The sequence below is a fragment of the Chelonia mydas genome, chromosome 3, assembly GCF_015237465.2.
Source record: "Chelonia mydas isolate rCheMyd1 chromosome 3, rCheMyd1.pri.v2, whole genome shotgun sequence".
In the NCBI taxonomy this organism is placed as follows: Eukaryota; Metazoa; Chordata; order Testudines; family Cheloniidae; genus Chelonia; species Chelonia mydas.
Window position 1 is genome coordinate 157,957,425 of NC_057851.1, and position 27,542 is coordinate 157,984,966.

Below are 27,542 nucleotides of genomic sequence, written 5' to 3' on the forward strand. Positions count from 1 at the left end.
TGCAACCTCCTTTGCAGTTCAACCACTGCAAAGTCACAGAGTATTGTGCTATTGTGTTTTATTGTTGGACTGTAGATAAAAGCAGGGTTTCCCCAACATACGATTTGAAACACCCAACTGGGTTGCAGGAAGGCCTCAAGTGATAACAGGCAGAAGAAAATAAAAACAACTTTCAGGTCTCAATACTGCTAATCCCAAAGATTCACAAAAATCAAGAGCCAGCCCCCCATGATATTGGCTTTAAAAAAATACATTTTAGATTCTTCTGCGATTTGAGCCTTTAAGATTCTAATTTTTAAGCTTTTCTCCACAACCATAAGAGCCAGGACCTTTTTTTTTTTTTTTTTGGCAATCAAAGCTGAGAGTTCACTCTAGGGACTGGGGCTTCCAGAAAAACATGAAGTGTGCCACGACTCAGGATAAAATTGCTAGAGGTGGTAGCTCAGAATCTGAGTTCTATGCTAGCTCCTTCCAAATTAGCTTCCTACCTTCTACTAGAGACTTCTCTTCTCCAGGATCTAGAACTCTTTTTTTCCTGCAGGCTTCCTCTATAGGCCACACCTCCAGCAGAGAACAGCTAGGCTCAGTAGAGAAAGGGCCAAGCTAGCTAGAAAAGGATTGAATCTGCCTGCTCTACAGAACGTGTGAGGAAGTGAGCCCAGGTCTTCCTGCTTACAGTGAGTCAGATCCACTTGGGGAAAGGAGAATTGTTTAAAGGTTGTGGGAGGACAGGGAGATTTTTCAGGTTTGTCCTTCCAATGTTGCATTCAGAACCTCCCCCTGCTTCCCCTTATGAATGTTTCAAACGTTTGTTCCTTGTAAGTATGTTTTAATGACAAAGTATCCTGAAAAATATAAATCCAACACTGCAAATAGAATTGCAGGTGATAAGTATGCCCATAATGTAGCTTGCCAGAGCATACAGGAGTATGTTATGGTATTGCCATCTCCAAGCATTCAAAAATGAGTTAGAGTCTCCAAAAGTTGTGTAAAAATCCTGGTACTTTAAAAAAATAACGTGGGGGGGAAGGGGACTAAAATTTGTTTTCTGAGCCTTTTGGGTTTGCAAGGATAGATTCCCGCCCCCTCAGAAAGCTGAGGTGGCATTATTCCATGAATTGGGCTTTTAAGAAAAAAACAAATATCGTGGGACTTGGAGCATTACTATTGACAGCTATGCCCAGTTTACACAGTGGGAGGTATAACTTGGTGGTCACAATGGTTGTGGTTTGCACAAACCCACTGAGTGCTTATGTTAGCAGCCGCAGCAAACACAAAGTAGTACAAATGAGCATGTTTTGCCTGCAAAAAACATCCCCTCCATGCATTAAGCCACCCTGACTCATAACATCTTCTCCTGCAATGGAAGAAAGTTCTCCATAACATGGCACCTGCATGTTAGTGCTTATCCAGCAATATGCTGCTGCTGGTGCTGCCCAGACTGTTTGGTATAAAGTGCTTAATGGACAAAAAGCTGCTTATTTAATAGGCTTAATAATTGACCAGAGATTTGACTGTGTATAGCACGGCTATAAATTGGTTGTAAAGCACATATATGCATTTCACAAGATGTGTTATTCACCTGGTGTGACATTCACTGCATCATAGTTGGTATTATATGTTTTTATTTAGGTGGGCTGTCCTCCAGACAGTGCTTATTTTTAACAATTGGTTTGTCACTCACAAGGAGGTCTGCAGGCATCTGCAAACAATAAAATTCCATTAAATGGCTGTTTAACCGTTTCTTTTCTGTACTGGGTGTTTGTATGCTACCTCACTCAATGAAGTTTACATCAAGTAGGCGTCACTGCATATTGAGGTAAAGCAGCCAGCTAACAGCTAACCGAAATAAGAAAGCAGCTGGGTCCAATTGCTGTATTTAGTGGATTTTGTTGGGCCTAATTGGGGTGGAGTACTACATGTTAGTCCACCTGTTAGCTGTTTGAGCGCTGTCTCTACTTGTGTAGGCTAGTCTTTACGCTTTCATTGGGAAAGTATTCTCCTGCATAGGCTTTTTCTAAAAAAGACTTTGTTTCATATTGAAGCCAAAGGAAATCTTTTTCTTAGGGGTAGCCAGATACAAGAGTGGGTCTGTGAGTAGCAAAAACAGGAGCTGAGTTAAATCAATTAAATCCCCTAGTGGTGCAGTGTTGTCTATCTGGAGATTTCTTGTTTTAACTGGAGAATTTGATTTAAAGGGAGTAAGGAATCCTGTTAATAAGGCAACGTTTCTGTAAGTTTAAAGTAATGTTATTTACTGGACAGTTGGGAAACGCTGTTTGCAGTAAATAAATAGTGCTGCACAAAGTGGGCTTCGGTAGGGAGAGCATGAAGTTATGACTACTGAGAAATCGCTACTGGCTGTCTGGGGCAGGAACCCTCTTTTTGTTGTGTGTTTGTACAGTGTACAGCACTGTTGTGTTCTGGTCCATGACTGGGTTGCCTAGGTGCGACAGCAGTACAAAATAATAATAATAAAAAAGCGGACGGGGGTGGGTACAAGGAACCAGGCTGAAACCCTAGGTGTCTATGCATATAGCCCGGCAATCCAGAGATCTGTTCATGTGGCGTGACAGTCATATGTATTTGCCCTTGATGACACTCTCTTGTTCCTGCTAGCTGAAATGTCATTGTCACTCACAAGGAAGTCTGCAAGCAGTGGGCAAAGGTATCCCACTGGCAGAGGCTTCTTTTAGGGCTTCCTCACAGGTAACCAAGAGTTTCTGCTCCTTCTCCACTGCTGTCTAACCCCCATTGTGCCTCTTAGTGCAGCACAATGGGGCAGGAAGTAAGGAGGAATAGGTGGCCAGCCGTACTTCTTCCAGGACCTGAGAAGCAGTGCCTTCCAGCCCCAAGAAATGGTCATGTTATGAGGGAGACAGAAACAGAGAAGTTACAAAGAAAGTCATTGCAGCGGGAGGAACATATAGGAGAGGTTGAACCATTGTAGGGAGAGGGCTGCTATAAAAGGGGGGTGGAGGTGTAATATGGTGGCCTGCCCCTTTAAGGGCCAAGAGGCCTGGGGCCAGTCAGCCAAGTTCAGTGAGCCCTGCCCTACTACACCTGTACAGAAGGGTGTAGGACTTCAAAGGAGGAAAGCTCAGTAGTTGAGTGCTGGCTGGGGAGGAGAGCGGATAGGCCTCAGGAATGGGGATTCATGGGTTAGGAGGATGCTGGTGAGGTGTGTAAAGACTGAGCCCAAGAAGACCCAGAGGCTTGTGGGCTGAACTAGAACCTGGGGACTGAGGAGAAAAGCCCAGAAGTGATGGGCTTGCTGGGGGAGAGCAGAAGCCTGTGGAAGACTCTAGTAGAAAGGCCTGGGAGCTTAGGGGAGAGCAGAAAACACCCCAAAGGAGCCCAGGAGGAGCTGAGGCGAGAAGACAGGTGTTTTGGTAAGGAGGAGCTTCGCCCAGCTTCAGACCAATATGAAGATTTTGTGTTGGGATGTTGATACCCTGGAAGGGGTGAAATTCTTCAAAGTGGCTTGGCCAGATGGCCAAGTCATCTTTATAATGGGAGTTAGCTGAAGACTGTGGTGGGGAAACTGAGGCAGAGTGTTGCAATACTGGGTATTGCTGCAAGGGGGGAGGCTGAGACAGTGAGTTTTGTAGCAGTGGGGAAAAGGGGCCATGTGGCAAGAAGGAGAGAGAAAAGACAGAGACTGGCTCTGAACAGAGGAAAGGAAACATTACAAGAATAAATAGGGGAAGGATGGTCTTGGGACTAGTACAGAGGACTAGGAATGAGGACTTTTGAATTCTAGTCCCAGCTCTGGCACTACCTCTGTGTGGCCATAACTAAATCGTATCCTCTCATTGCCTCAAAGGACCCATCTGTAAAATAGGGATAATACAGTATTGATTAACTCACAGATAGGTAAAAGCACTTTAAGAGCTGGGGCTGGAAATACTTGTTATATAACCCTTTGTGGGTTTTTGACTAAGAGATGGCTCCCTTCTCAGTGTGCTGGCTTTTTTGGATCCCATTCTCAGGCCCCTCTCTCTCTTCAGTATATAGAGAGCCTAGGTGTCTAACTCAGGGATTGTGGATACCACTGGGTGGTGAAGTTAGATATTGCAACCCATAAGTGCTCTTTCACCGTGGATACAGGCCTTATGCTCTTAATGGATCACACATCTAGACATAGGAATATGAGAAAGAAGTAACAGGGAAATATGCATTCATATAATATCAAACTAAAATATATTTTAGTGACTTTCCTTTTAAATTCTCATTTATTCTACAGCACCCAAATGGTCTCTCTCATTGTGCAAATTTAAAAACATGGTCCCATGCCAGGGAGTTTAGGCCCCAATCATACAACTGGGTCCACGCAGGCAGACCTGTATGCCTGGTTTCTGGGCTTGCCAGAAGAAATTGGCCTTAAGGAGGGATTTGAGTAAGGAGAAAGTAGTAGGGTTGCCAGGCATCTGGTTTTCGACTGGAACACCCGGTCAAAAAGGGAAGCTGGCGGTTCCAGTCAGCACTGCTGACTGTGCCATTAAAAGTCCAGTTGGCCGCCTGTAGCAGGGTGGGCAGGGAGGCTCGCTCCCTACCTGGCTCTGCGCCGCTCCTGGAAGTGGCTATCTTGTCCCTATGGCTCCTAGGCACAAGGGCGGGCAGGGAGGCTGCTATAAAGGGGGGGTGGAGGTATAATATGGTGGCCTGCCCCTTTAAGGGCCAAGAGGCCTGGGCCAGTCAGCCACGTTCAGTGAGTTCTGCCCTGAGCACTGGCTCTGCAGTTCCCATTGGCTGGTAACCGCGGCCAATGGCAGCTACAGAGGTGGCGCCTGCAGGCAGGGGCAGTGCATGGAGCCACCTGGTCGCCCCTGCACCTAGGAGACAGAGAAACATGCTAGCTGCTTCTGGGAGCCACCTGAGGTAAGTGGTGCACTGCCTGGAGCCTGCACCACGACCCTCTCCTGTGTCCCAAGCCTCTGCCCCAGCTTGGCTGCTCAGAGCCCGCACCCTGAACACCCTCCCACACCTCAAACCCCTTCCTCAGTCCTGAGCTCCCTCCTGCACCCAAACTCCCTCCTGGAGCCCACACCCCCTCGCACACCCAAGCCCCTACCCAGAGCCCCCTCCCACACTCCAACCCCCTGCCCCAGCCTGGAGCCCCCTCCTGCACTGCAAACTCCTTATCTGCAGCCCCATAACAGAGCCGGCACCCCTAGCCAGAACTCTCACCCACTCCTACAGCCCAACCCTCTGCCCCATTCCAGAGCCCCCTCCCATGTTCCAAACTCCTCAATCCCAGCCCCTCCAGCCCCTCATTTCTGGCCCCACCACCACTAGCCCAGAGTCTGTACCCTGTCCTACACCCTGTCCCAGCCTGGAGCCCCCTCCTGCGCCCTGAGCCTCTCATTTCTGGCCCCACCCCAGAGCCTGCACCCCCAGCCCAGAGACTGTACCTCCTCCCACATGAACTCCTTGGCCCCAGCCACCTCCTGAACCCCAGAGCCCATACCCCCAGTTGGAGCCCTCACCCCCTCCCACACCCCAGCCCCCTGCTCAACCCCGATGACAATGAGCAAGTGAGTGAGGGTGGGGGAGAGTGAGCAACAGAAGGAGGGGGGATGGAGTGAGTGGAGGTGCTGCCTCGCAGAAACGATAGGGCGGTGCAGGGCCTTGGAGCAGGGGCGGGGCATTGGTGTTTGGTTTTCTGCAAATAGAAAGTTGGCAACCCTAGGAAGTAGTGCTTCACAGACCATATCAGGGACAGCATTCCACCCATAGGGTGCAGTGTGAAAATGGCTACTTTGATATTTCCTTACTATTAACCCTGAATTCTTGCTTTCAAGCAGACGTTGATATTATTGCATGTTATGGAGGAAATTATGAAACCTTAGTAAAATGGGGAGATCTTTTCCATCCATCAGTTTGAGCATTCAGTACTTATAACCCCAAACCACCATTCATGATAAATTGAATTAGAATAACATTAGAATAAAATAAAAATAAAAATTAGAAAATGATTAGCTGAGAAAGAGAACAGGAAAATAAGACGTTTCAACAAAGCAAAAGATTTAAGAAATTCTTATTGTTAATATGAAAAATAAACCATTTGAAGTCCATGATGTTTTAATATGCCAGAATATTAGACACATCACTTCAAAAGTTACTTCATCCAAAATTAACTGATTTATGGTTTAGTTTCTACATGAATAATGGTAACTACAGCTATGTAGCAGCCCTATCACACAGTCTGAATTCACTCCTGGACACCTGACTTCCATAATGTACAGTGGCTTAGGATATGTCACAACCATTTGAAACATTGCAATGCCAACTTTTGTGACTATTATGTAAAGTAATATAGCAAACTGCTGAATATTTTATCTGCGTTTATCAAGCAACAGATGAAAGTAAAAATTTTAAAATAGCAACTTCTGTTGTACATCCTGTGCCTTCTGTAGTTGCATTTCTTATTTAAAATTGGTCCCTTTTAGTAACTCTTGTTGCTTAAGTATTGTGTTCTTGGTGTTTCAGTCAATGGTGGTGTTGTTTGTTTTGTACTGTTTGTTTGGTAGATTATGCTGTTTTTGTTGTTGTGATTTTAGGGAGCAAGCCGTGGCCCATCATACAATCCCAAATATGTGAGTGGTGTGTTGAGGAGATATGTAGGGGTCGGAGGAAGAAATCTCTAGCTCTTAAAAAAAGGAGAAGGCTTGTGTGTGTGTACATATGTTTGTACAGTCCCCATCACAATGGGGCCTGATCTTTAGTTGGTGGCAGCTAAACACTATTGCTATATAAATAATATAGTAACCCCCTTGAGTCAACAATAACTCCTGCAACTATTGCTTACGTGTGGGTGGGTAGGCGGAGCAGAGGGGAGAGAATGGCCATTATTGGTCCTCGATTCCCACTCTTGTTCCCTCCCCACTTAAACATTGAATTTTAGGAGCCATTGTGGAAGAGGTCACTAGCATGTATGGGGTGCAGGACCTGATATACCTCACTCATCTTCATGGTATCCACGTGCCTTTCAGAGTAACAAATATACATCATGACTGTCTGTCAAGTGGGGGTTTCTCTCAGTACCTTTCTCTCAATATCTCTCTCCACATAGTGACCCCACTACCTCTGTGGGGTCAGGGCCCCCCAAAGCTGCAGGGGTGGGGGGAAAAGGAATTCTTTATGAAATTTTCTGTGATAAAACACATTAGTAAGCAGATTATGAGTCTGTACTCATACTGAATGGTATGCCCCTTCTGCCCAAATGCTTCACTTCTGCCTCTAATTAGTAACAGCATGCTTTATTTTCTCCCTCAACTTCCCTTCTTCTTCTTCTTCTTTTTTTTTTTTTTAAGCAATGATGGTGAAAAGTGGGACTATGTCAGAACTCTATATATCCTCCAGCTCCAGTTCAGGGTTTAGGTGAGTCATCACCAAAACTTTTGAGAAATTGGCAACATGGTCTTATGGTGGATATACATGCAAGTATTTCAACCTCTGTTTCTGAGAGGAGTAAGGGTGTTCTAGAACTTGAAAACAAAAACATGGTATAAAAATAGGGTGAGATTGGGAGAGTGAAATAAGAGTCTTGAGGTGTGCTATGCTTTGGAAAGGAATGTTCATTTATTCTGAATTGATTCAGTCCTTCAAGCAGTGACCATCTTGTATATTATCTGAAATAGGTTGCCATTTCTTCTCTGAACCACCAGATGCCACACTTTTACTGCAAAATTCTATTCCTCCACCTGCACAACAGAAACAAATGTTTATCTTTCTACATTTTGATATAGCCCTTCAGTTTTTCTTCCTTTAAAAGGTTTAATTTGTAAGTCTTTTAAGCAGTGTGCTTTCTGCCTTAGCTATACAATTTTACTGTAATTCTTAATTTTATATCGTTTGTAAACTAGTTGTAGATGGTTATTCAAACACCTCTTTTTAAGCTCCCTTCTATTAGCCGGTTATGAATCTACCACCTATGAGCCATAATGACACGGGATGAAGATTTAAAAATCCCTACCCAAACATAAAAAAGGAAAGAACAATATGACACCTGGTGTGAAGCAGCAACAAAATGTTTAAAATCATTAGTGCAAAATTAAATGTAATCAACAATTTAGCTGCCCATAACTTAGTAAACATCAAGATAAGCATAATTTCTGTTCTTATATACAAGAAGGGCTGGAGGGGAAAATGTTTATTCTAATACATTTTAAAGATCAGAGTACTAAAAAAAGTAACTAATTCACGTCATTTATCTTACATCGACCTTTATTGTCCAGATTAAACATTCTTCAGTTATACGCTTTTAAGATAGATACATTTTCTACAATTTGGTTAACTGAAAAATTACAGATTTACAATTTGATGTTCAGATGGCTAACATGATTTTACTGTGAAATGCGTGATTTTTTTTTTTTTTACTAAACCGTTTTAAGTAGATTCATAAATAATTCACACATTTGTAAATGAATTGATTGTTTAGTACGGAATGAAAAGATCAAAGCTTGAATCATCCATTTTGGACCAAAGAGACAGTGCATTGTGGCATAATCAGAGGAACACACACCAACACATTAATATAGAAAATAAACATAATTTTGGACAAACTATATGAAGGAATTGCAAGAGTTTAAATAAACAGGTACATGTGTTAGCTGTGATAGATGTTGGATTTAGTTGTGGATTCTGGTTTTTTTTCTAACTTACATTACATTATTTGAGGATATATTAAATGACATGATGTAGTGTTATTGCAGGCGTTTTGAATTCCCTCATCCCAATGAACCGAAAGCACCCTTAGATCCATGTGATATCAATAGTTAAAGGCAGCTTGCAAAAGCAAACCTTTCAGTATAAAAACAGATGCATATACTGAATATAAACAAACTTCCCTATTGGAACTATATAAAAGGATAGTATGCAAGTATAAAAGACATGAATAAAAATATTCTGACAGTTAAAGCAGAGGCTTTCATTCATAATTAAAATACAGATGATGACTTAGAACACAATGCCTTTTATTTCTGTTAATGTTGCTGCTCAACCATTACCATACTAGTGGTTCTGTATTTCACATTACCGTATGGAAACTAAACTGAAAGACACAAAGCAGTAATGTTTTGGAAGTGGAATATATGGTAAAGGTATATGCTATATTTTATAAAAAGCCTACTTTAAAGATACCTGCATCAAAATAGCATGAACATTTTTCACAGCACTCAGCTATAAATTTAGAACACTGAATTCAATTTCAGTCTCAGTGCAAAAATATTAAACAAGGAATTATAATGAACGACACAGCGTAGTCTAGAGCCTTTTTTACATAATCCCTCAGTGTAGAATCAGGATTTATTTGGACTTGACTGAATTGCCCATGGTTAGCGGAAATCACTGTTTGTTCTTGATTCAAGAAAGAATAGTCTTTTTCTTGACATAAAAATGTCAAAAAGTTTCAGAACAATATTTTATGATGTCATTATAATTCTTCTCCTTTCTTTAAAAATACCGCATTAAGTCATTCCATTACACTACCTTTTTCTTAATCTCTTCCTTTTTCTAAAAAATTGACATATTTATCATTGATTTTCTAGCAGATGTTGTACTGGATGCCCTTTTTTAAAAAGTATCTCAGTTAATTTGACCTCTCTTAATGATTACTCACATATTCCTTAGTAAGTGAATAAAACTTTTCTTTCACAGGATAGTAGGTACTTAATCCTCATTATTGAGAATATGCTGAAACCTTGAATACTTGTCAAAGATTCATTTTATAATCCTGAGGTTGGTTTGCCGTTCCGTGATTTACACTGGGACTACGCTTACAATAATTGATTCATTCCATACTTAGTCTACTGGTGTCATTAAAATGACAGTACTTCGTTTTCGCTGTTGCAGTTTAGATTTACTTTAAAAATGTTTCATTTCCACCTAGAAATATGTAACACTTGAAGGAACAGGGCATTTTGTATGTCAAAATAAAACCCTAATGACTTAACTTTTTAGTCTAAAAATGTTATACTTGAAACATATCTAAAACCACTAAATATATTGTATGTTTATTTGATAAAAGTTTAAATGTAAATACATAAACAGAATACATATTTTATGACCCTCTGGCAGTTTCTTGATTATGTAAACTGCATTTTTTCTTGATACTGTGTCTATTGTCCAAAAATTATCTGCAAAACTTAGTTTTAAAATATGGCTGCTATAGTCAGTTTCTTTGATGAAAGACATACAGAAAGTAAGTTTCAAGAATATAGGTGGTCATTTGTAATTTAGTAGTACGTGTAAATATGCATATGTACATAATGCATTTGTCTCGTTCCTTCACTATATATTATCTTCTGTGGAAAAAAAAAGAATCAAATGAAAGGTGTCTAACCAATTCCTCACATTGACAATGTGACATGTAGCTTTCATTTTCTTGAGTGTGTTTGACTAGAGGATTAACTAAGTGCTAAGATACAGTAGGTTCCTCCAAAGGACACTGGAGTGTTTTCCCCCTTAGGTCCTGCTTTTGTGAAGCTATTAAGAAAAGAAAGAGCTCTCAATGAATGCACTAATTATTGCTCAGCAAACTGGAGTAAGTTATAATTTCTATTTAATAAAAAAATTAAAAGGTTATAAATGAAAAAGGTTTTGTGCAGCTCTTCCAGTAATATCATGTCATGTTAATTTTAATGAAGCTTCATTAAACTTTCCAGATAAGTAAAAAAGATAATTGTGGTTCATTAACATTGTGGTTCTATCCACAGCTGAAAAACATGTTGTAAAAAGTTAATAAAAAAAGATTCAAATACAGTACATGACTGAATAGGAAGGAGACAGTGTAAAAGAATTAATTAACCACCAAAACTGTCATTGATGGTCTAGTAAACTAGCAAAAGCCAGGAAAAACTGAGTTAAGGATGAAATAATATGCTGCACCAACCTTGATGTTCTTAAGTAGTGCAACACACAGTACTGTATGTGATATCATCTAGGGCCCAATTCTGCCCTCAAATAACCCCCTGTTCCCCTCATGGAAGTCAATGGTGTTTGTAAAAAGAAAAGGAGTACTTGTGGCACCTTAGAGACTAAGAAATTTATTTGAGCATAAGCTTTTGTGAGTTACATATTTGTGTACATTATTCAAGAGTAGAATTGGGCTCTTACAGTTTGCAGACACTTTTTGCACTGTACGATTAAGGATGATGATTTGGGCCTGACTGATATTCTCTTTGATTTTTTTGAATTGTTTGACCCTGAATGTTCTTTAATGAAGTTTTCTGCTGTACTTAAAATTCCTTTGTTTTCAATGTGGTGAAAACAAAGTGTTAAGGTGGGGGGAGTCTCTGCATTTTCACTGAGATTGCGTCAAGTCTGGATACGCCCACATGATCTATAGTTAAGTGACACAATAGCCAATTAGTAAATTATTGACAAAACAGAAAGCAGTGGCTTGATTAATCTTTGGTTGTTTTGTCTACTTCATGTATTCATTGTGTCTGTATTCAAAACTCGGTATACTTTTGTTTTAATAAAAAATAGTACTGGATATCTTGAATTAACTTTTAAATTAAACATTTTATATTTTGTTAATTTTCCCAAATCTGGATTAAAGCACAAAACTAATTTCTTAGTTAATTTTAGAACTATTTGAGCTACAGTTGGAGAAAAAGCATTTGAAACTACTGTGTTAACTTGCATTTCCATTTGTATATCTATGAACAATTTCAAAACAAATTTGGCAAAAGAGAAAATAGTTTCCAAACAGAGATCTGGTATTAAAATTTTCAGTTTGGAGAAAAATGTCTCTGACCAAATTATAAACCCTCCTTTCAGGTGATTATGTAAACAATCAATTAAACAATGACTGCTGTTGTGGGGGGAGTGGCTTGTGTGTTCATTGTTTTTACCATACATTTCTCACATAACCTCCTTTATAAGTAGAGATTGAGCAATAAATTATATTCTTCTGCTAAAAAATATCCTCTAATTAAAATGTGATTTATAGTGCACTTACAAGTTTTTGGTGGATTGACCTAAACATTTCTCTTTAAACAGCATCTTTTATTTCTAAAATGGGAGAGTTCAAAGTGGCACATTCCATTAGTGGTGTAACTAAAAGACCCCACATAATGTGACAAATCAATTTATTGAAGAAACTGGTAAGCAAGAAAAATAAGTATTTTGGCAGTATATTCCCCCTACTCCTTGAATTTAAAGAATCTTCAGAAGAAATCTACAAAATTGGTATTAGCATTGTCTCAAACAGACCTGTTGTAGGCCTGTACTTAAGTCATTAAAAAACCTAAGTAGTTTACTCTGTTGAAAACTAAGTAGTAATATTGGCCAAAAGTTAAATTATCTAGTGCTATTTTAGATTTAAATAAAATAGTCTTAATCTATTGAAGCAAATCCTTGAGAACATTTTCAATAAGTTTGACATACACCACATAAATGAGCACAGATAATAGTTTCCTTATCCCTTACATAATTGGATGCTGTAGCTGGAAAATACTGTGGTACTTTATAACCCTAGGAAATGCTTTATCATCATCCAGTTAGAATAAACAAAAACCCACCCCAGGCTAACTAAAACAGTCTGTTTTTCAGAATATCAATAGGAGACTTAAGCACTGCATAATACATGCAATAATAAATTTGTTATAGAAAGGTAAAAGTAAAAATATAGATGTTGCAGGAAAGGTTTTTTTAAAGTACTAACCAAAAAGGACATTTACCTTTTTATAGGTATGTAGATAGTCTTGGTGAGCCTACTGTATAGATAATGACTGAGTTATGTGTATGAATATTGTCTCTCTATTAAAAAATGTTATTTGTGTATGCAGATTGAATTATACAGGAAACTGAAACTCATATATTGACATTTTTAAAAATACACATTCTACTAGTCCTGTTTTTGTCAAGCCATTGTTTGTAATTTCTCACTGTGCTCTGCATAGTGGTCCACAGAGTGAAACATTTTGAATAAGGGACTGCGATGTTGGGAGGAGAGGTGAAGATCTTTCTTTTGCTATTGGGAAGTAGTCTTCAGAATGAAAAATATAGAAAACTAATGTCCTTCTCTGCCATGGCTGCAGAGGTGCTAAATATGATAGTGCTGTCCTATTAGAAAATAGTAAGAGCACTGGACAAATTTACACATAATGAGATATGGCATTTCAGTTTCCTTGCGAAAATCCAGACAAGATTTTCAGCTTGTTTCACTGCATCAGGTAAATGTTCTACAGAGAGAAAAATAATAGGTCAATGTTCCACAGACAAGAAAAAAAGATTAACAAATTGTTAATCCAGTAATTGCAACAAATAATTAGCTTTCTAGTAATGAGATATCCAAGCACCGTGAATAGGAATTATATCAAACATGGACACACTCTTCTCCCCCCACTTATCTTCCTTGTTGAATTTTTTTTTTATTTGAGATGAAAGTAAGCAATTTTCTTGCTATTAAAAACATTTTTTTTTAAAAATAAATCCCTACCTAGTAAACATGTAAACCAAACATTTAAAAGGAAGAATAAGCGACAGTCTTCTTCTTTCCCACCTCATTATGGAAGCAAATTTACCTGTTTCATAAATGCCTGTTGTTCCTCTTATTACTGTAGATTGTTTTTATCAGAAATGCTATAACTCATGAAGCTGAGGGCTTGGAACTGTTACTCACATTCAAATGAGTTTGAACTAAAATCCTGGTTCTAAGCACTCCAGAAATTTGGGAAAGTTCAGAATAGGATCCAAATGCAAACTTTGCTTTTTCGCCCATCTCGCATATCTGAATAATACTTTGTTTATATGCAGTACCTGCTATTTGTGGTTCTCAAAGCTAGTTACCAACAACATTCCTTAATAAAAATCCCACTGCATTTTACATTTCCAGTATTATGTGGGCCCTTGTATTCTTCTTATAAAACCATGTTACCTAAACTAGTACTAAGGAGAGTTTAAAATACTTCAGGCTAAATATGTGAAAATGGCTTTGCTGGCCAAAGAAGACAGGACCCAACTGTGTTAAAACAGTCCTGTAAAGTCACTAGTTGGCTGAACTATACTGAAAATGTTTTAGATCCTTAAAGTGACACTCAATACAAGATCAGCTGGGGCCATAGCCTTAGTTAAGTGTCCCTGGTTCTAGGCCTGGCTCCTGTATTTGGACCTTGGCAAATTGAGAGCTAGTGCCTTCAGATCTCATTTTTTTTCCCTTGTCTGCCACCCAAGTATTAGAGCCTGCATTGCAAATTCCTCACCAGTGCAGGCCCAGTTTCAATGGACTGTCTGCCCAGTGGGTAGGAAGCAGTGTTGTGAGCAGAACTCAGCCAGCGCCCCCATCCCTAGTAACCTCTAAAAGAAGCTCCTTTGGAGTCTCCTCTCATTTGCATGGGGAGATTTAATTTCCATCTCTTAAATATGACGAATTGCTGAGATTTCCTTCAGTTAATGCTTTTAACAGCTCCCAATAAACTTCATTAATCAGGCCAGCTCTAGGCCCAATGTGCAGCCTGGAAGGAGCTAATTTGCCTGATGAGCCCCCGACTTTAGTGAATAAACAGGTGGATAAGCTGAAGGTTTTATGGCCTTAATTACACTCTAATCAGTTCAGTGCTTGGTGGGCAAAAGGGAAGAGGGATAAAGGAGGCCACAGCAGTAGCAGCAGCTTTTCTCTTCCTTCTCCTCCATCTCTCTGCTTTTTCACCCTCCACTGTGTCTTTAGTCAACTTTCATGTTCTCTCTTCCGCTTTTCCTTTGCATTCTCTGTCTCATTCTCATGCTGCTGCTTTTCCTTTTCTCTTGCCTTCCTTTTTGGGGCGGTGGGGAGAAGAGAATTTGCCCCCACACCCCATTTCTTTCCCTTTCCATCTGTGTGAGACACACAAGAGTTCCCGGTTTTGTTTCTTTTCCTTTCTGTGCCTTTGCAACACGCACTTTGTGCTCTGCCTTGTCTTTTCCTCTGTTCAGTCGGCCCCCCACTCCTCTTTCACCTTTTCCCCCTCCTCTCAATCTGTGCCTCTGCCCCCCCTTCTCTCCTCCTCTGCCACATATTCTCCCTGTCACAGTTAGGCCGCCTGACAAATCACTTCAAGGGCAGCCTAACTTTGAAGGACAAGACAAAGCTTTAGCATATGGTCCAATCCCCAGATGTTTGTCTTTCTCTCTCGCTCTCCCCCTCCAAGAAAGGCTAGTTGGGAAGCTGGGCTCTTTTCCCTTTCCATGCTCTAAGTTTTGCTTGGGGTCTCTAACTAGCAGCCTGGGCTGCATTTTCCCTTTATAGCCTCCCTGGCAGCAGAGGAGTGTGTGTGTGTGTGGGGGGGGGGGTAATCACTGGTGCTTTCCCTGAACCTAGTGATTGTTTGTACAGCATGGCTTGGGGAAGTCTCAGGCCTGTTAACCCAGAAGCCGGGGACCCCTTTGTCTCCTAGCCAGATACTGTGTGGTGTGGGGGAGGGGGGAACCTTATGGGGAAGTGGCACCTGAACGCTCTTTTGCCACTGACAGGAGCATCCATGAGACTCAGCATAACCCAGGCCAGTAGGAAACTGTTGTAACTGGACGAAGGCGAGGGAGGGGCGGGAAGGGTATGTGAAAGATGTTTGCTGAGCCCGCAGGAAGAAAGCTCCTGGCTGCACCTCCTTCCCCTTCCTTTGCTCCCAGCTGCACGGAATCCGACTGCAAATAAATAAACCCGAATCAGGCACGAGAGTTAACACCCAGCTGCAGCAGCAGCGAGAGGGGTCGCAAGCTGCGAGCCTTGCTGCGGCCATTGCTCTGCAGCTGTGGGGGAGAACACAGGAGGAGGAGGAGGAACCTCCCCCCCCAAGCTCCCCAAGTCCTGCAAGAAACGGAGCTGCGCTCTGGCAGCAGCTGTCCCCTCTCACTGGCTCTTACTCCGGGAGTAGGGGCGGCTGCTCGCTCGGAGAGGTGCACACGCTAGGTAGTGAGGCTTGTGTTGCTTCATGTTGGCTGCTTTTCCAGGCTGAGGGGCTACAGCCGCTTCGGGGGGGGGGATGAGTGTGAAGCAGCAAACACACACCAATTGCCACATACAAAGCCTTCCTTTTTAAAAAAAAAAAAAAAAAACACCACCACCAAATTTTCATTGTTTCTAGTGATCTGCGAGCACAGAGGCTAGAAATGCCGAACTGCGGACGAATCAGTAGAGGACAAAACTCTTTCAATAGCAGTGGTTTGACACACTGTGCCCCTCAGGGGTTTTTTTGTTTTTCTTCCCTGAGGTCTTGTCCTCTGGTAACAATGTACCTTTAGTTTCCTTATACAATGGCCCAGCCATCACCATAACTTAAATATCCATTTCTTGATCCATTCTGTGAATTTCGAAAAAAGGCATTGAAGAGGCAATTGTGAAACGTTTATTAACAATGTGAAGAACCAACTGAAAAAAGGGGAGTTCAGATAAATGTTGGCGATTGACATGTAACTGTCGGGAGTAGCTCAGAACTACTTGGAAGCAATTGTCGTCTTTTCAAATATATGAGCTTGAAAAGCCTTTGTTTCAGAATTTTAGTTTTCCAAAAATGCATCAGCAGTTGAAATGGCATAGACGTATTAGGAAAATAAAAGCTTTTAATACTTAAGAAGTCCTTCATATGGTTTCTAAGTATGTACAGGTAATAATATTGACTTTAAAATTAAATGCCACACATACATAGAATATCATTGTCTAATGTTTATATAGCAGTGATTACATTCTTCCTGCTATTTCAGGGGTTGGCATGTTTCAGATTTGAAATTTCCATGGCTGTGTTTAGATTGTTTCGTCCCATTTTTTAAGTGTTCATTTTGTTTTAAAGTAAGCTAATTATTTTTTCATGGATTTGCATATAACAAATATTTGTAGAGTTGGATTGAATTACATATTTTTTTTTAAACAGGAAACATATATGATCCTTATGTACTATTACCTGAATTGTGTAGATTCCTTTTATATATCTAAAAGAAATATACACAGTATTCTGTACAAACATTAATTCAGATAAAATGTTTTCTGTGCATATATTATAATACAGTTTGCTTACATACATTTTTACAAAAAGGGCAGAATTAGCACAATCATTGTAACTGTAGTTTCTTAAATTTAGGTTACTACTAAACTAAAGTCTTTAAAAAAAAAAAGTACTAAATTAAATCAAGTCCTTCTAAAAATTCTCCTGAAAAAAGGATTGCTTTGAAGCAAGTTATTTGATTATCTCTCACTGGTTTCCCATATTTTATATTAAACATCATCTTAAGAGTCTGAGTATTTCAGCTGTATTAAGTATTGGCTTTTTTGTATCTCTGTTACATTATGATAAAGTGAAAACTTGTCACTTGTATTAACAGTTTAGGAGAAATCAAATGGATGTCAACAACCTGCAGTCTCTACTTACTGTACCTAGACTAAATTGTTTGCACCTTAATAAAATTACACCATGTATAGTTATGTTGCCTTGATAGAACTTAGGTCTTGTTACCCTGCAAGTCAGTTTTAGGTCTTTATATTGTGGTGTCATCCAATAATCAAACAGAATTAAAATATTTCTAAAATGCAAGATAATTTTTCCCCCAAGTTCTGAAAATTCTTGAACTGGCCCTGGAGAAATACAAATGCACAAGCGACAGGCGAAGCAGGCCCTGTGTTCAGCACTCAATCATTTCCTGTCACAGGTGCAGCCACTATGCATTATCCTGCCATGATTGATAGAGTGGGTTTGTGCAGACTGGGGGAGCTGGGCATGGCTCAGATGGGGCCCTGTCATTCTGGCTCCATTTCATGCTACCTGTAGGGAAAAGAAAAACTTTGTGGGGATTGGTTGTTCATTGATGTTTAGAAATTTTAGTTCTTCATATATAATGAAAAGGTCATATTTCCTAAAAGTTAAATATAGCTTCTAGCTCCATATTGTAACAATCCAAGTTGGGAAGGGGAACTTCATAGCACCTACTCAAATGAGTAACGTTAAAATACTATAGTTGCTTGCAGCTTATCAAGTTTTACTTATTGAAAAGTTCATTAGTGGGCTGTTTTATCTTGTATTTTTTAACCAGATTCCTCAACAGAATTATTGGAAATAACCCAAGAGGGGAGCAGAACCCAGTTTCAGTATGGAGTCATATTTAAGATTAATTTGATATTGCTAACACTTGTGGAAAAATTAGATTAAAATATACATTAGCGTAGATCATTGTATATACAATAAAATATATATTGAGATTCTATTCCCAGTGTATAACAGACGACCAGAAAGTCTACCTAAAGAAAATATTATTGCTTTAGGATATAATGTAATAATTTATGCAGTTAGATTCTTTGACACATTTTTGTTCAGCTGGGGAGCAGATTTTAGGTTTTTTTGCCTGTGATCATTCAAGATCTTGACTAATTGATGTAAGATCAAAGATGACAGCAATCTCACTAGTGTTATGTAAAATTATAATATCCTCCATTTCCTTCATTTTATTCTGAAATAGCCAAAGGCAAAATAATTTGCATAAAGAGTTTCATTTTAAATTGTAAAATTTCTTTCATTGGGACTGTTATGTGGTCCTCAATGAATTCTACAGATATTAAAAACCAAACCAAAATGAACATATAAACATTGTTTTATGTGATCCTGGGGAAAAACAGCTCCTTGTTTTGTTTTAAATATAGTAATAAGTTACAAAAAATGTATGGAAGGGAATTTTAAAAATATATTTTTGAATTAATCTTTATATTGGATTGATAGTATTGCTGGTAGAGACAAATCTTAGATACCAATCGATGGCCCCTTATTTATCTCCCCTCTTTCCCCCATTTTATTTTTTGTATGCAAAACTGCCTCAAAATATAAAAAATAAATTAAGTGCTCAGTCTATTTCTTTTGATTCTAGAAAGAGTTCCAAAAATCAGAATTTCTACCACAAGCTGCCTTCGCTAAAACATTATTGTAGTTTATATTTGGATTTTTTTTTTCAAATTTTTGCTTGTAAAAAGCAATATTAAGTAAACCTAAATGAATTAAAACTTAGTTCATGATATTTATACTTTGAGGACCCTCACCATTATTTTTCAACATGGAAATTATTTGGAATGAATTTCAGAGGCTACAACACACATGAATAAAGCTCATTGCTACCCACCATGGACTGTGTGGTTTTGAAAGTTGCATGTTTTTTCCATGAAAAGCATTTAGGGATGAGGGACATTTTATCTCAGAGGTTTTTTCAGTGGTGTAGAAATGTAACAGATTACTTACCTGTACACTAATGCATACATCTGTGTAGGTAGATAAATAATGTTCTCTGTTACCTTTAAAATATAAGGTCAGTAGGCAAGATCATTTAAAAATAATCTCTCCTCCCCTCCCCCGATTTGCACCATGTTGGAATACTTTTCTGCTAAAGAGTAGATCAAGACAGATTATTTAATTGCTTAAACATTGTGTTTGCTCGTGTGTTATACCAAAGGATGTTAAAATGTAAAGAAGCTACATTTACAATGGTAAGCATTTTTTAACACCAGTCTGTAATAGTACATCATAGCTAATTCAGTGAGCCCTGCTTTAGAGTTGCCACAAAACAACAAGCAGTAGTTACAAAATGCTCACTTATCAGGATATTCCTTTAACATCTCATTTATTACTGTAACATGAAAAATGTTCCCTTCCATTTATTATGCTATCACTGCATTAAGGGTCTTATTCACAGAGAAATCACACACACACACACACAAATGTGCAGTTTTGTTGTACAACAAAGAATTTTTGTCTTGTGAATTATCTTTATTACAAATAAAACAGATGTTTACTGAGAATAAGATGGCTAAATTTAGGTGACACAGTTGTGTTTATAGGTAACTTCTTTGATTATCATAAACTCAGTAGGTGATTTTTCTCTCTAAGTTTGATTCATATTTTCATGCAATAAAACGAAAAGGACCCATACACAAAGATGAGATGCGCACAAACAGAATGAGTATAGGTTGACAGTTCGTTGCCTTTATAAACATATGATATACCCAGAGGCAAATCCAATGCTGCCAACACAACTACTAAATGAGTCTGCCAAATAGCCAGATGCTGCAGCTGGAAAAGCATTTTCATTGTCATAGCAGCTGCATACTGTGATTGCCATCCCAAAAGGAGGAAGAAGAGTTGGGGTATGGTTATCAAGTTAAATGATACCCAATCATACTTTTGGTGTGGGTGTGTATGTGTCTATAGGTACATGTATATCTGAGTGGTGTTCTTTTCAATAGTGACTCAAAAATATATATATTGATTACTAATAACTCATTAAAGGAAATAGGAGAAAATATATTTTTAAAAAATGGTTGATGACAAATTTTAGTTTTGTATTTTTACCCTTTATTGGCTAACACAAATGGTGACCCAAAGAGTAAGTTTCAATGGGATATTAGTGCTCACTTCAAAACTATCTGGGATATAATGTGTGTGCGCACACACAGGTTATATATAAACTACATGTAGTTACCAGTGAAAAGAATAAGACTTGGATCAAGTGCTTTTACATCAAGTTATTATGGCTACCACTTTTACAGGTGAAGGCTCATCACAATCCTGTAATCTACTCGCATGGGACAATTCATGAGAGTAAAGATTGCAGGACAGCTTGGGGACAGCTCACATGAATAAGGGTTGCAGGATCTCTCCCATAGCTAGTATAGGAAATATAGCAAACTTCAGAAAATAATTGTCTCATTTTCAAGAAAAACGGGGTCAGTGTAAGGCATCCCATATACCATTGATTAGCAGCCTGTGGTCTCTGTTGGTGAAGAGCTCAATCCAACTAATTGTGATTGGTGGTGCAGCTCCTTCTAGTCCTGTGTATTACAGCTTTGAATTTATTGTCATTTGCAGAGATGTGTGTTAGCTATACTTTGTATTGTGAGACTGCTTAATGGACACTTAAGAAACATATTGAAGTTCAACTGGACTTCCTGTTCTTAACTGATGCTTACTTCAGATTTGTAATCTAAACTAATGAAAAAGCCTTTATATAAAATTTAAGATTTGAAGACTACATGGTAAAATTATCCTATATCTAGGGTTGCCAACTTTCTGATAGTTCAAAACTGAACGCCCTGCCCTTGGCCCCACCCCTTCTCAGAAGCCCCCCCTCACCCTCCCCCATCGCTTGCTCTCCCCCACCCTCATTCACTTTCACTGGGCTGGGGCAGGGGGTTGAGGTGCGGGAGGGGGTCAGGGCTCTGGCTGGGGGTGCGGGCTCCAGGATGGGGCCAGAAATGTGGGGTTCAGGATGCAGGAGCAGGCTTAGGGCTGGGGCAGAGGACGGGGATTTGAGCTCTGGCTGGGGGTGTGGGCTCAGGGGTGGGGTCAGAGAGGGGTTTGGAGTGCAGGAGGGGACTTAGGGCTGGGGTAGAGGGTTGGGGTGCAGGAGGAAGTTTGGACATGGGAAGGGGTGCAGGGTGCGGGCTCCAGGAGGGAGTTTGGGTGCAGGAGGAGATTCAGGGCTGGGGCATGAGGTTGGGGTGCGGGTTCTGGGAGGGAGTTAGTGTGTGAGAGAGGGTTCCAACCTGGGACAGGGGGTTTGGGGTGCGGGCTCCAGCTGGGCGGCACTTACCTCAGGTGGCTCCTGGTTGGCGCCACAGCGGGGCTAAGGCAGGCCCCCTGCCTGCCTGCCCTGGCTCCGTGCGGCCCCTGGAAGCAGCTAGCATGTCCGGCTCCTAGCTGGAGGGGCCGGGGGCTCTGCGTGCTGCCTGTGCCCGCAGCTGCCACCCCCACAGCTCCCATTTGTCGGAAGTGGGAGCTGTGGAGCCGGCGCTCAGAGTGGGGGCAGCGCGTGGAGCCCCCGTGGCCATCTCTGCACCTAGGAGCCAACCATGCCAGCTGTTTCCAGGAGCCGCATGGAGCCAGGGCAGGCAGGGAGCCTGCCTTAGCCCTGCTGCGCCGCCGACTGGACTTTTAGCAGCCTGACCGGAGCCACTAGGGTCCCTTTTCGACCAGGTGTTCCAGTCGAAAACAGGACTCCTGATAACTTTACCTATATCCTAACCATTTTCTATACTTATAATGGACTGCCTTACTATTGTATTGTTTTTTTAAGAGCCCGTCAGCTCTGTAAATGTCCATGAAGGGTCTCTAGAAGAAAATCATTGAAAATATTCTTTGTATATTATATATAACACATCCATACAACTGATTTTAGTTTGATTATAATTTTATCTCTGAATACTGTATTAAGACATGGAATCCAAAATAATGTTCAATAGATCTATCTTTCCATTTTTCTTAAGAATGTAAAACAAAGTAAATGGTCTACAACGAGGTGGTTGTGGCACGTTTTTCCGTTATAAGTTTTAATTGGGAGGTGGTAATGTGAGTGTATGAAATACAAATGACTGAAGAGTAGTTTTCTTTAAATAATGGTATATACAGAATTTATGTGCCTTCATATAATGTCTAGTGGAAAAACACAGCTAACCGGAGACTGAGACAGTACCACTTTCATACATTTGTGAGTTAATTTTTGGCTAAGATATATACTTGGACTTGTTTGTTTGTCTCTCTCCACTGTAGTTGTGACTTTGAATGGGGGATGGGAGGAAATGGCTGAATTGCCAATTGAACTGGAATAAAATGGAATAAAAAAGAGAAGGAAACGTCCTACAAAAGAAGTTGCAAGGTAGATAAAGAACTTTTGTTTGTTGTTTGGTGGAATAGTTGTGTCTCCCAATAGGCTGAACAGGCTGGCTGATACATCCAGAGGGGACAGGTGTCAGACTGGTGCAGGTGTCAGTGCCTGCCAGTGAGTGATTGCACCATCAGCCTCCTACCGTGATCCATCATGCGGGCCCAGCCGGTGAGGAATCACAGCCTCAGCAAGGTGCTGAGCCCAGCAACATATCATTAAACAAGGTTACCACCAGCAGATTTGTTCCCATGATCAATCTGGTCAATAACCGTTCCACCTCACTGTACATTCCACCCCCCTCCCTTTTAAAACATAAACAAGTGTTATGAAAGCACTGGCAAAACAAGGTAAAGCTTAAGAGGACTTCATTTCTCCTGTGGCATTTTGCAAGCTTCTTTTAAAACTCTTATAAATCTTGAAAAATAACGTTCAGTCCAAAATATATCCTCAGGCTAGTTACTCTGCCCTAATTCCATATTTTAGTACTTGATACTGGTTTTTTCCCCCCTTTCAACTGATTATTGAATGGAATTTCTTATTATTTTTACCCCTGACAAGAATGTGAGGATTGGAAGTACATATTAGGATATAGTATGCTGTATAGTACCTACATCAATTTAAATGGATCCTTAAGCCATCTCCCATGAGAGAGAAATAAAACACTGCTGTTATTGCCTCATTTTAGTTCTGGTCTCTGGTGTTAACTCTTCACTAGAGCTGTGCAAACCCACTCTCATCCCAGCTCACATAGCACGGCACCACATACATACATCACACACACACACACACATGCAAAATCCCACATTGAAATTCACATGAATGCAGAAATCTCATGTGTGTGCTCACATGTACACGGGCTCTTGTTTTGCTGTAGTCATTCATTGCAAACTCATATCCATGATCTGTGAGTTCTCAGCATTCCCCTGTTCCTATGTAGCCAGCGTGTTAATGAAACAGTTTCCCAAAATTGTACAATGTGGGGGGTGTGGAGGGATGAGGGCTCCATCTGGGGCTGTGGGCTCTGGCGTGGGGCTGGGGATGAAAAGTTTGGGGTATGGGAGGGGCTCAGGGCTGGGGCAGAGGGTTGGGGTGAGGGCTGCGGGGTGGAACCAGGGATGAGGGGTTCACGGTGCAGGAGAGGGCTCAGGGTGGGCAGAGGGTTGGGGTGCAGGGGGTGAGGGCTCTGGCTAGGGGTGCGGGCTCTGGGGTGGGGTGGGGCTGGGGATGAGGAGTCTGGGGTGCAGGCAGGCTGCCCTGGGGCTGGGGCCAGAGAGGACTCCACAGTTCCCCCAGCCGTCTCCCCGCCGGCAGCAGCGAGCTCTGGGGGAAGGGCCCTACTCTACCCCCCCCCCCCCCCGGCAGCACACTCACCCAGCACCATCACTGTACATGCTCCTAGGGGCTGGGCCCCTCTCAGGTCCAGGAAGCCCCCTCACCTCCCCAGTGATAGGTGAGGAGGGGAGGGGACTGCCATCACGTGTGGCCTCCTTCCCTGCTGCAGCCTGCTGCCCCTCAAACCATAGGCTTACAGGGGATGGGGCTGCCCCTTGCCCAGTGCGGGGCAGGAGTGGTGGCTGCTGGCGGGGGGAAGAGGGCACGGATCACACGGTCAGACACTCACCCAAGCCCCAGCAGTTGCTCAGGTGAGGTCCCAGACTCCGTCTCCCGGAAGCCCCCTTGGCATCAGCTCCCGGTGGGTGTGGAGGAGGGGAGGGCTGCCAGTCATATGTGCGCCTCCTCCCTCCACTGGTGCAGCAGCTGCCTCAGCCTGCCGCAGGCACCGCTCTTGTGTTGTAGGGAGTAGCAGCCGGCAGCGAGGGAGTGCGTGGGGGTGGCAGACAGGGTCAGGGGAGAGACCTGGCTCCAAACATTGGTGGAGCTGGGCCCCCAGGCCCTGAATATTCCTGGAACCCACGTACCATGGACCCATACAACTCACCACTCCTGTGTATGGGCTCTCTTATTTTGGTTTAAGAGAGGTTTAAATGCATTAGGAATCCACTCAAACTAGGTCAAAATAAGACTCACAGAAACTGGAATGTCTTCACGGTTGTTTCCATTGGTTTAACTACATCAGTTTAAAAACTTGCTCATGTAGACAAAGCATAAGCAGCCAGATGTCAATGGCTATTAAGCCAAGCTGCCATTTTGATCACTTGGAATAAGATCAGCTAATCAAGGACACTGGAGAAATGCCATGGGCCAAATTTGCTACTTCTTTGCAGCTTGTATAGTCATTTACACCTGTGGAAAGTGAGTGTAAATTAAGTTTCAGAGTAGCAGCCGTGTTAGTTTGTATTCGCAAAAAGAAAAGGAGGACTTGTGGCACCTTAGAGACTAACCAATTTATTTGATAAATAAATTGGTTAGTCTCTAAGGTGCCACAAGTCCTCCTTTTCTTTTTGTAAATTAAGTGTAAACTGCCATCACCTCTGTGAGCAGGCAGTTATTTGGTAGCATTTTACACACATCTTGCAGTTATTTTGCACAGATGTAAGTGATTCTACAAGTCTCATGGCAGTAGAGAAATCAGGCGCCAGGCGACTTCCACTGTGTGACATGCCTATATCACCTCAGTGAGTCAGTTTCAGATTTGAACTGCACAATCAATGGCCTAAAAGTGTTAATGGATATTGACACAGAGCCAAAAAAGAAATCTATGAACAGTTCATAAACGTGAAAAAAGTTCGAGGAAATCACTGCTGTTTCACAGATGCAGTTCAAAATTGAACCAGCGCTGATTTCAAATACTTTTGTGGGTTGAGTTGAATAGTTCACATAGCTCTTCGATTCAAATTACACACTGGGCGATTCTTTACTCTGATCATTTGAAAATTGCCTAAATTAGTGATCGGCATCCATTAAAAGTTTAGAAATTCCATTTGGTTCATTAAATCTTATCCGATCTGTGGGGGTTTCAGGTCCTGATTTTCCTAATTCTTATACCTGTCTTATGACTATAAGGGGGTTACAATGGCATGTAACTGGCATAACACAATGCAGAATTTGGGCTATAATTAATAGCTTTTTTTTGCCATGTATACCTACAATTGTATGATTACATTGTTAGATACTGTATACATGGTTTGCATTTTCTTACTGCAATAAATGTGTAGCCACTGTTAATGTGCTGTATGCAGTTATTTGTGTGTTCATATCAACATACATACTGAATAGGTGAAAAATATTAATTCACAATCAAATACTCTTTTTTAGGTCAAAATTGCAGTGCTAAATGTGCCTTTCCCCAAGGCTTTCATAGCATCCCATTACCAGGCTGCTTCTCCAGTCTCTCTGCAGTTTCCTTTATGTCCTCTGGAGCATCCCAAGAAAATTGCACCGGGGATGGGTAGGAAGAGGTTGAGTCAGCACCATGGGACTGCCTAGGCTGCAAGGATGAAATTTTACCCTGTGCAGAGGACCAGCGCAAGGCTCTCCACCACCAAAGTCATGGAGTGAAATCTTGGCCCCAGGGAGTCAATGGGGCCAGCATTGCAGCCCTGGACTTCAGTGAGACTTAAGTGGCGTACAGGGCTTGTACCTCTGTACAGGAATTTGTTTCATCCCAAATGTGAAGCATTCAAGGGGGCGTGGGGGGGCAGGAGATTGGGAGGAATCGTACCTCTTTCATTAACCCTATCCAAATAGCAAGCACTCAAAAGGCCTGGTTGTGTCTGCAAAACTAGGCTGGAAAGCCAGTGGGAATAAGTTCTCCTATGAGATGCCTATTACTTTCTGGGCTGGATTCTCAGCTGGTGTAAATGGCTGTAGCTCCATTAAAGTCGCAACTGAGGGTTTGCCTCCTTGTTTCTAGTCATTGTTTTTATTGTGTACAAGGTGTTAAAATTATGTATTTCCTTAGATTTTAATGTAAAAATAGAGTATATGTAGTGTGTGTACATCTGAGGGGAGAGTTTCCATGATCTTATTACAGAATTCACTTACAGTGATATTATGGAACTACTGGGTTTTTTGGTTGTTTTGGTTTTTTTTAGTCCACTGTAAATTCTTCCGTGGTAATCATTGCTGGTAAAGCCAGTATCAGGACCTCATCCACCTGATCTGCCAATAGTGGACTTCTAGCCTATATTGATGTATGCACTAGAAAATTGATTGCCTGCCTTTGTAGATAAGAACATGTATTGTTCTTCCAGTGGGTTAGTGCATTACTCTTTTCTGGCTAATGTGATCTCAGAATCCTTCTCAATAACACAATTTCACCAATCAAACCAGATGACAAAATATAAATTATATGGAGTTGTAGTCCTCAATTCATAATGCTTTGTAAAAGACAAATATGGATGAGTGAAGTTTCCTGTAATAAAAACATTATAAAAATTCACAGACAGACAAAGCAGTGTTTTGATGTGTTTCATATGGTCATTCTTTTAGACTTTCCGTAGATTTCATTTACATTTTTCCTGACAATAATCCCATGATTCTAGATCTAATTTTTAGGTTAGTAAGTAAACAGTATGTCCCAGACTTGTAGAAGATATTTAATGTGGTTAACACCAAGATGACTTATGGCTTTTTTGCTGTATCTGTGGCAGCTTCTTAATGGTGCTAGGTGGTTCTTATAGAACAATAATACCAAAGATGGAAGGAATGTATTGCTTCTAAAATACATAGTAATTTGACTTACTCAGTGGCTATATAGAGTCATCAATAACTCAGTAAAAGGTATTTCATACAAGAGCATTAATTATATTTACCCAAATGCTTTTATATGATGCTGTTAAAACAAATGATTTTGTTCTTCATCTGTGTTATTAATTAGGACAAAAATGGCATGTATAAAATATATTAGTAATATAGCAATTGTGTCAAAAGTATACTGGCAAAGTTTCATAACAAGGTTATTTCTAACACTTTCTCTGTTACAAAATCGAATGATAACATGGTGATGAGTGAATTAGAAATAACTA

The 27,542-nt window shown here is 40.9% G+C and overlaps 1 long non-coding RNA gene across 1 annotated transcript; it reads left to right on the top strand.

Annotated features, from left to right (window-relative positions):
• On the top strand, nucleotides 1-26,878 carry LOC122464844. The gene is made up of 3 exons (XR_006289239.1): nucleotides 1-677; nucleotides 22,500-22,605; nucleotides 25,831-26,878. It is a non-coding gene; the product is annotated as an uncharacterized LOC122464844 (long non-coding RNA).
• Nucleotides 26,879-27,542: the final 664 nt, after the last annotated feature.